General features: G+C 40.1%; 1 long non-coding RNA gene across 1 annotated transcript; it reads right to left on the bottom strand.

Moving 5' to 3' along the window:
* Positions 1-8,264: 8,264 nt before the first annotated feature.
* Positions 8,265-10,478, bottom strand: LOC116058717. Its single transcript, XR_004107098.2, has 2 exons — positions 9,195-10,478; positions 8,265-8,568 (listed from the first exon to the last, which is right to left on the bottom strand). It is a non-coding gene; the product is annotated as an uncharacterized LOC116058717 (long non-coding RNA).
* Positions 10,479-10,554: the final 76 nt, after the last annotated feature.

Below are 10,554 nucleotides of genomic sequence, written 5' to 3'. Positions count from 1 at the left end.
CACTTGGACATACTGCTAGCCTCTGTTCAGGGTCAACTGGTTCACAGAAATTGGTGTTATCGCTAGCAAAGCATCAAACTGAGCCAAACTGACATAAAGTCAACTTTGAATGGATGCGGATAATTCTACAACTCTCCTTTCTCTCTGTGCAATCTCAGGATTGGACGGAGCCAATATTTCCAGTTTTTTTCTGTTTTTTAAAAAGGTCAATTCCGGGCAAAATTAACCTAGGGGTTAATAACACATGTGTACCGAGTTGACCGTTCTCTGGGAAATGTTTTCATTAGTGCTGTCAAACGATTAAAATATTTAATCGCGATTAATCGCATTAATGTCATAGTTAACTCGCAATTAATCACAATTAATCGCACATTTTTATCTATTCTTAATGTCCGTTAATTTCTTTTTCTCATTTTAATGCTCTTATCAACATGGAAAAGTGGATCGGCTTGCTTTGTGCTTTTGTCACCTGGCTTTGGCGAGAGGGCGGAGAATTGGCATCAGCTGTGTGCTTGGCCATCAGCTGTGTGCTTGGCCATCAGCCATCAGCTGTGTGCTTGGCCATCAGCCGTGTGCTTGGCCATCAGCCGTGTGCTTGGCCATCAGCTTTGTGCTTGGCCATCAGCCGTGTGCTTGGCCATCAGCCGTGTGCTTGGCCATCAGCCGTGTGCTTGGCCATCAAGTGGTATTTCAGACTGGACGTGCTGTGATGATAGCTCAGTTCACAACGACAAAACACACAGATCACTTTGGTCTTGTCGATGGAACCATTTGGCAACTTTTTAAAAGAAAACTTTCCATTCAGAATCTTATCTGCATCCATTTCGGCGTCTCGCGCTCGCCATCCACTCAAAACGTAACGTTAGCCTACTACTCTTCGGCCGGCTCGCGAGCCCAAACAAGTGTGTGCGGCGTGCCTGTTTAGTTTCCGCTCTAGCTAGATTCGGTGTGATGTTGTAGTTTTTCTAACGTTACTAGTTGTTGTAACAGCATGTGAAAAAAAACTACAAAGTTTGCTAGGCTAAAAAGAACGTTAATCTCGCGATTAAAAAAATGTACGCTGTTAAAATGGGTTTGCATTAACGCCATTAATAACACGTTTAACTGACAGCACTAGTTTTCATGCTAATCGAATGTGGCCAGTTTAACGCAAACCGCTAATTAGCTTATAAAGCTAACTAAAGCAAATTAACCAGTTGTCGGGGCACTGGTAAAGTAAAAAGAAATCTCTATTTCTATACCACTAACACGGCTCAAAATAGCACCACACTTCCACGGTAGCATATCCCAGAGAACGGTTGACTCTGTACACGTGTTATTAACACCTAGGTGCCGGAATTGTCCTTTAAGAAGAGAGAAGACAACAAAATCATCCTCACTGCCTTTTCTTCATGCAAATGTCTTTATTTATGTAAATATTATAATTATTAATTCATGAATCTGCTGTATTGTTCAAAACTTTCTGCAGATTCAAAACATTACACGTGTTTCAGGATGTTCTTTTTTAGGAATTATGCACATTTTAACAACAAAGCATTTAAACTCTTTGACTTCATTGACTCCATTGCCAGTTTTGATTATTTGGGGGTTTGTAACCCCCCCCCCATACCCGAACGTCCGTTACATTCAAGCCATTGCCAGATGAGTTAATACAATGCTAATTAAGACTATCAGCGCCACACATCTCTCTCTGTATTTCTCAGTATGACTATGTTCAGAAGATTGAGTCGTCCGGCGACTTTCCCTCGCAGAAACTCGAGTGAAGATAATGACGTCTTCTGAAGAGCCCATCAAGTTTTTTGTATCCTCCGTGTCCTCCTTGGCTACTAGCAACTACATGGAGGAGGGGGAGGAGGGGGGGAGGGGAGGTTGCGCGGTCACGGAAGACTTGTATCATGTGGACGCAACACATTCTCACTCCCATCTCGTAAAATACGGATGCTTGGTCAGGTGCCTTTGTCGTTGTTATTGACGCTAAAAGTCTCCTTTAGGTTATAATAACGCGCTTAAACGCGCTTGGTCGTGACTATTGGCGTCCCTTTTGACGCAGTTATGTTAAGGAAAAGGTCGTGGGTGGGCTAACGCTTCCGTGACACGCTGCAATAACGGGACGGTTAAAGACACACGCGGGGTACAAACCCCGGTCTCCTGGGTGAAAGTCCTGTGTTTGACCCATCCACCCCCCCGACCAACCTCTCTATGTGGAATTTCCTTCTTACATACGACTCGCTAAACCCCGTGTAGCTGCTGCTCTCTCTGGTATTTTCTACAAACACGCTGAAGGACGCCTTTTTCGTCGCTTCAGACGCTGACAGCCACTGTCCAAACGTCCATATTTTACGAGTTCGGAGTGAGAACGGGTTGGTGGACGCGCCGACCGTTTTGTTGTCATTACTTAGAAATCGTCATGGGGTCGACAGAAACTTCACACTATAGCTTTAACTTTTATTTGTTTGTTGTTTGTAAATAAAGGATTTTGGATCTTGAATCTGTTCAGGCAACATTTCTCTTAAAAAAATATACAAATCCAAACAAAAGTCAGACAGAGCAGCAATAGTTTGTAGGCTATCTTATACAGACGGTATATCGGTCAGGCAATTCCAAAGAACTAATCAAACAAACTAAGACGCAAGCAAGAGTGTTAAAACGAACAGACCAAAAACGGAAAAAAACCCCGACAACAACAAGAAAAGCTTTAGAAAAATCCGAAAAAAAAAAAAGAAAAGTGAAATTTCTCTTCAAAATAATGACTTCTGTTTATCTTTATCTGATTCAATGTAATTTAAAATCTTAAATCTTTTCTAGCAAAATGTCTCTTCAAAACACTGATGATGATGATGATGATGATGATGATGATGATGATGATGTTAATTGCACAACTAAATAATAGAATAAGACCCCCCTCATAAAAACACATAAATAATAGATTCTTGATTCTTCACGTCTGATTTGTTTTGTCTGGGATTTTAAAGGATTCTCGCGCTCCCATTGGCTGCTTGCTGCTCGTGTCACAGCTGTTTCTGTCTTCCCTGATTTAGTGGTGTCTCGTAACCTCCCGCCCTGCCTCCCTGCCTCCCTGCCTCCCTGCCTCCCTGCCTCCCCGCCCCTCACCCCCACCCCCAGCCTTGCAGCTCCTCCTCGCCGCCTATAGTTGCCCCTCCCTGCTCCGCCTCTCTCGGTACACTGTGTACTAGCAGCTGAACATAAAGAGCAGAACACTGCCATATTGTTGTCTGCTGCGTGTGAATGTGTGTGTGTGTGTGTGTGTGTGTGTGTGTGTGTGTGTGTGTGTGTGTGTGTGGCATTGTGTCTGTATCACCGGGGGTTTCCCGGCTCCCCGCCAATCATTACACTTTCCAACTTAATAAAGCAGCCTAATTACACTACAGCTGCAAAGATTCATCGATTTATCGATTAGTTCTCAACTGTCAATTAATCGATTAATATGAAAAAAGTCAAACATTCTCTGATGCCAGCTTGTTAAATGTGAATATGTTCTGGTTTCTTCTCTCCTCTGTGACAGTAAACTGAATATATTTGAGACATTTGAGATCGTCATCTTGGGGCTCTGGGAAAATCTGATCATCATTTTCACCATTTTCTGACATGTTATTAACAACTAATCCATTAATCGAGGAAATAATCGAAAGATCAACGGACTGTGAAAGGTTGCAGCCCTGAGTTAGATGGTGGGCGTACGTTGCAGGGCTTTGTTTCTGACCAGGACGGTGACACGGCATCACAGATCCCCTGCGGAGATGGTTTATAACTCCTTACTTACTCATGGCAGGGGGTAAGTTCCTTCCTGAGGCTATTTTGCAGCGGCACTGTGGCTCCGTGCAGCGCTTAGCGTCGGCCCAAGATGATTGTGATTGGTTTAAAGAAATGCCAATATACCAGAGCACGTTTTTCTCCCATCCCAGAATGCTGTGTGGACTAGTCAGACCCTCCTCTGCAGCGCTGTGGAGGAAGGTCTGGCAAAGCCAGACTATGACAAACAAACACAAAAGTGTTATCAGACACTGTTACGTGCAATAAAGGGCAATTCCAGTGATTTAGTGTTGTTACCCTCTCATAAAGTAGTTTGACTCACGAGAGGAATTAAAAAACATGAATGGTCAGAAAAAGGAATGATACCACTCCTATGTCTTACGGTAAGTAAGCTACCATCATTATAGTATGTATATATATATATATATATATATAGTGCTCAGCATAATGGTTAAAAAAAACATCATTGTTTTATTTCAGTTAGCCTAATATCTGGTTTGATTTGCATTGAGAGATGATTTTATGAAAGTACCTCATGCCAATCTCTAGGTATGGTGAAGGGTATGTGATGATGTGGGGGTATGGTGAAGGGTATGTGATGATGTGGGGGTATGGTGAAGGGTATGTGATGATGTGGGGGTATGGTGAAGGGTATGTGATGATGTGGGGGTATGATGAAGGGTATGTGATGATGTGGGGGTATGGTGAAGGGTATGTGATGATGTGGGGGTATGGTGAAGGGTATGTGATGATGTGGGGGTATGGTGAAGGGTATGTGATGATGTGGGGGTATGGTGAAGGGTATGTGATGATGTGGGTCTATTTTAATTCCAAAGACCAAGGGAACTTTATCAGGATGCATAGTATCCTGGATCCATGAAATAACTGGCCTTTAAAAATAAAAAAATAAACATGTCTGCCTCTATGGGAATTTAACATAGGGGTGTACTGACTTATGCCCCCTGTATTTTAAGGAAGAACATTTATTTATTTACGATATATTATTAATTCACAAAGAAAATTTGTGTCCTTAAAGGTCGGATTTTTCCAAAAAAAAATTATTAAGGCATTAAGATAAATTCCAAAAATGATTTTTTAGTCTTCATTTTAGTCAACTTTAGCATGGGTGTATTCACTTATGCTGAGCACTGTACAGTATATATATATATATATATATATATATATATATATATATATATATATATATATATATATATATCTATACAGTATATATAATATGTCAAAGAGGGGATCCTGTCTGGTGTTTCTGGGCTGATAAAACAAACCCTGTGGGATAATCCAGAGAGGATTAGTGACAACTGTGGGAAACTACTTCCTCTATTTTGGTGCCCTGTGTCTAAATAAACAGTGACGGGACATAGACGCTGTAAAACAAACCAATATTCATGTTTGCAATGCGGCAAAGCAGCCACAGAAATCAAACCGTTACAGTCCATCACTCGTAACACTGAAATATGTTGTTGTTCAACCCAATGTCAGTTAAAAGAGAAAGTAGGCTTTAGAGGTGCAACGATGAATCGATTAATCGATTAGTTGTCAACTATTAAATTAATCGCCAACTATTTTGATAATCGATTAATCGTTTGAGTCATTTTTTTTATTACAACTCCAAATCAGAAAAAGTTGGGACAGTATGGAAAACACAAAGAAAAAAATAAAGTAGTGATTTCTAAATGTACTTTGACTTGTATTTCATTGCAGACAATGTGAACACAAAATATTTCATGTTTTGTCTGGTCAACTTAATTTCATTTGTAAGTATACATCCTTTCCTGTCATTCAGACCTGAAACACATTCCAAAAAAGGTTGGGACAGGAGCAATTTAGGGTTAGTAATCAGGTAAATTGGTTAAATAATGATGGGATTTGAAACAGGTGATGTCAACAGGTGATTGTAATTATGATTTGGTACAAAAGCAGCATCCAAGAAAGGTCTAGTCCTTTAGGAGCAAAGATGGGCCGAGGATAGCCAGTTTGCCAACAAATACGTGAGAAAATTATTGAAATGTTTAAAAACTATGTTCCTCAAAGAAAGACAGGAAAACATTTGCTTATTTCACCTTCAACAGTGCATAACATAATTAAAAGATTCAAGGAATGTGGAGGAATTTCAGTGCGTAAAGGACAAGGGCGCAAGCCTAAGCTGAACAACCGTGATCTCCGATCCCTCAGGCGGCACTGCATCAAGAATCGTCATTCATCTATAAGCGATATCACCACATGGGCTCAGGACTACTTTGGCAAACCTTTGTCAAGTACCACAATATGTAGTTACATCCACAAATGCCAGTTAAAACTGTACTGTGCCAAAAGGAAGCCCTATGTTAACAGTGTCCAGAAGCGCCGTCGACTTCTCTGGACTCGGAGGCATCTGGGATGGACCATCACACAGTGGAAACGTGTACTGTGGTCAGATGAATCAGTATTTCAGGTATTTTTTGGGAGAAATGGACGCCGTGTGCTCCGGACCAAAGAAGAAAAGGATCATCCAGACTGTTACCAGCAACAAGTCCAAAAGCCAGGGTCTGTCATGGTATGGGGTTGTGTCAGTGCCCTTGGCAAAGGTAACTTGCACTTCTGTGATGGCACCATTAATGCTGAAAAGTACATAGAGATTTTGGAGCACAATATGCTGCCTTCAAGAAGACATCTTTTCCAGGGACGTCCATGCATATTTCAACAAGATAATGCAAAACCACATTCTGCACACATTACAAAGTCCTGGCTGCGGAGGAAGAGGATACGGGTACTTGACTGGCCTGCCTGCAGCCTGCAGTCCCAACCTGTCTCCAATAGAGAATGTGTGGCGCATTTTGAAGCGCAAAATGCGACAACGAAGACCCCGTACTGTTGCCCACCTTAAGACTTGTTTGCAGCAAGAATGGGACAAAATTACACCTGAAACACTTCATCACTTGGTGTCTTCAGTCCCTAAACGTCTTTTAGGTGTTGTGAAAAGGAATGGCAACATTACAAAGTGGTAAATGCTTTACTGTTCCAACTTTTTTTGAAATGTGTTGCAAGAACCAAAATAGGAATTTTGTTTTTTGGAGAAAAAAAAACAATAAAAATCATGAAGAACACATTAAATTATGTGCTGTTGTATTGTCTGCAATGAAATACAAGTCAAAGTACATTTAGAAATCACTACTTTCTTTTTTTCGTTGTGTTTTCCATACTGTCCCAACTTTTTCTGATTTGGGGTTGTAAAAAAAAAAAGATTTCTCTGATTCCAGCTTGTTAAATGTGAATATCTTCTAGTTTCTTCTCTCCTCTGTGACAGTAAACTGAATATCTTTTGAATTTTGGACAAAACAAGACATTTGAGGACGTCGTCTTAGGCTTTGGGAAACACTGATCCACATTTTTCACCATGTTTTGACATTTTTATAGATCAAACAACTAATCGATTAATCAAGAAAATAATCGACAGATTAATAGACTATGAAAATAATCGTTAGTTGCATTAGTTGCAACATTCAATAAACAATAAGTAACATTAACGAACATAGACAGTCTGAAAAGGAGTAGTAATAATACACTTATTTAATCCTACCCCTTTTCCATAACTCAGTAAATTATTATATTATTATTTCATTTAACACATATTTATATCTTATTCATAATTATCTTATAATATATAGCCTATATATATATATATATATATATATATATATATATATATATATATATATATATATACACACACACACACATAATCATACACATAGTATACGTCAATGAACACATATTGCAGCTGTTAAAGCCCTCCTTCTTTCATATATTTTTTTGAAAATCATTGCTTTGTACCTTTTTTGAACTGGATTATGTTTTGGACATTGCTTTAGTTCTGTGCACAGACCATTCCACAATTCCACACCACTGATTGTAATGCACTGACTTTTTATAGTCGTGCGAACAGCTCAAACCTTAAATTATAACCCACCCATTTTCACGCAAGTTTCAGATTTTAACTACAGAAAATGTGCCAGATGTTTGCTCTAAACATGAATACGGACGTGCACATCAGCTGTCACACGCATGCACATATAACGGACCTAACTAAACTAAAATCTTAACTACAAAAATGTTTCCGTTTTTCTGCAAAATACAGATTAAGGGATTGAATATATGGAGATAACATTCACATTAGGATATCATTCAAACACTTAATAAATATAATAATATGATTATTTAAAATTTTTCTTATTTATAGGACAGCTGAAGTCATGAGAGAGAGAGAGAGAGAGAGAGAGAGAGAGAGAGAGAGAGAGAGAGAGAGAGAGAGAGAGAGAGAGAGAGAGAGAGGGGGAATGACATGCAGCAAAGGGCCGCAGGTTGGAGTCTAACCCATGGCTGCTACGTTGAGGAGTAAACCTCTGTATATGGGCGCGAGCTCTACCAGGTGAGCTACCCAGGTGCCCGATGGTGGCCTTTTTAAATTAAAAATTAAAACACAAATTTCCACAATGTCATAGTTTTGTTCATTTATTTCAAGAAAAGTTGTCAAATATATTTACAGCAACAACAAAAAAAACACGATGCTTTCTCAAACATCTAATGGCTCCTGTCAGCGTCATTAAAAAGCAGTTCTTATTAAAACATACATTTCTGTTCTGTACACACTGGAAATATGCAATAAAAGAAAGAAAAGAAAAAAGTTCAAGATATTACACACAACTGTTTGAGAAAGGTGTGGCTCTGTACGGTGTTTGCAGTGAGGCAGTGAAACATTTTGCATAGTGTAAAGTGTTTTCAAGTGGAATCATTACGAGTCTTAAAGTGCTCATATTATGCTTATTTTCAGGTTCATAATTGTATTTAGAGGTTGTACCAGAATAGGTTTACATGGTTACATTTTTTAAAAACACCATATTTTTGTTGTACTGCACACTGCTGCAGCTCCTCTTTTCACCCTGTGTTCAGGTCTCTGTTTTAGCTACAGAGTGAGACCTCTCACTGCTGTAACATCTTTGTTGGGAGTCGCACATGTGCAGTAACTAGGTAAGGACTACTAGCCAGTCAGAAGCAGAGTATGAGGGCGTGCCCTGACAGTAGCTAGGTAAGGACTACTAGCCAGTCAGAAGCAGAGTATGAGGGAGTGCCCTGACAGTATCTAGGTAAGGACTACTAGCCAGTCAGAAGCAGAGTATGAGGGCGTGCCATGCTAGCAGCTAGGCGAGCATTATAACGTGTGTTACAAAGTGACCACGTTTGTCTCTGAAGTAAAGGCTGGACTACAATAGAGCTGTTTGGAGCAGTTTGTGAACAGTGTTCAGAGATGGTAAGTCCCTTTGGGGTGGACTTTGGGCTTTTTCACTTTGTAAACCTATAACGTGCACAAAAAAGATATATAACACAATAAAGGAAAGGGAAAAAGCCAAAAAGCATAATATGAGCACTTTAAGAGAGAGCGAAATGAAACGGCTCATACGAAAAGTAAAGCGACAGTGGACAGTTTTAGTAGTGATGATTTAGTTGTAAAGATCTGCTGTTAGCTTATTACCACAGCAATGCCACGTACAGTCTATGTTCAGTTTAATGCCTAAAGAAACAAGTATACTGAACACTGCAGAGCAGGTCAGCATGAAGAGTGAATAACAATTTTTTCTACGTGCTACACTGGTCCTTTAGCAAAAAGTGAAAAATCGAAGTCTCATCCCAAAATTGAACATCTTTCATGTTATAACAACAGCAATGTGTTAGCATTCAACAACTACTCGCTCCTGAGATCTCTGTATGTTCACAGAATCCCTTACATTCAGCGTAAGTGTCAGTTTTCTTTTTCTTTCGTGTGCTCACGAAAAACATTTCTTGTGCGGTATTCATCTTTCTGAAAACGCAACGAAATGTCCCTGATAGTATCATCAACAAATAATGTCATGCTGTGAATGTGAAATATTAACATTAGCCGCATGATGTTAGCAGTACTTTGTTAGCATCATTGTGTTAGCCTTAGATTGGTTTCTCGTGAGCACGAGATACTTTCACATGCTCACTAGGAAATGGTTTGTGTGTGTCCGTTAAGCCGCCTACACATGATCCAAGGTGAAACCGCGGTTCCATTGTTTTTTACGGGGGAGGGCGGTGCCACCCAACTAGCATGTTGGATTTCTCGCTGTGCGCTGGGCTCGAAGTTCAAATTATTTCAACTTTGACCTTTGCCTCTCTGCTCTGCGCCCTACCTCACGGATTTGCCGCGGATCACGCGTAGGTGGTTTTAAATGACGGGCTTGTCAGATTGTCCAACAAAACAGACAATTTGAACTCTTTTAAGTTGTCATTTTATTCTTCACACAATTCATTCTGTTACTGTTCGTGGTGAGGGGCGATTTCAACCCCACGATTGATTGATTGATTGATTGGGCAGCCAGTGGGATGCAGCCATGAGTCGGCTCTAACTGCCTTTTGACACTTTTGACCTAAGACATGGTTGTATTATCCATCACACCAACTCATTTGTTTGAAACACACAAAGGCCTTCAGGCATAGACACCTTCGGGCACTAATATAGCCTTATAGCTGTAGTTGTTGAATGCAAACAACATTGTTGTGCTCGACTATCTCTGTGATACAGCCGTTAAGAGGGAAGGTAACAGGGTGCAGATGTTGTATCATAAACGGTGTCACTACCCAATGTGAGTCGAGTGCAGATGTGAGTTGCGCATGCTCAGATTTAAACGGTTTACGGCAAACGTTTTAGCTATCTATGATTGTTTGATTGCTAACGTTAGCTCAAAACGCCATTCAAGTGACAGCCTT

This window comes from Sander lucioperca, chromosome 12, assembly GCF_008315115.2.
Source record: "Sander lucioperca isolate FBNREF2018 chromosome 12, SLUC_FBN_1.2, whole genome shotgun sequence".
Classification (NCBI taxonomy): Eukaryota; Metazoa; Chordata; class Actinopteri; order Perciformes; family Percidae; genus Sander; species Sander lucioperca.
Note: the sequence above shows the minus strand (reverse complement) of the source record. Positions and strands in the feature narration are given on the sequence as shown.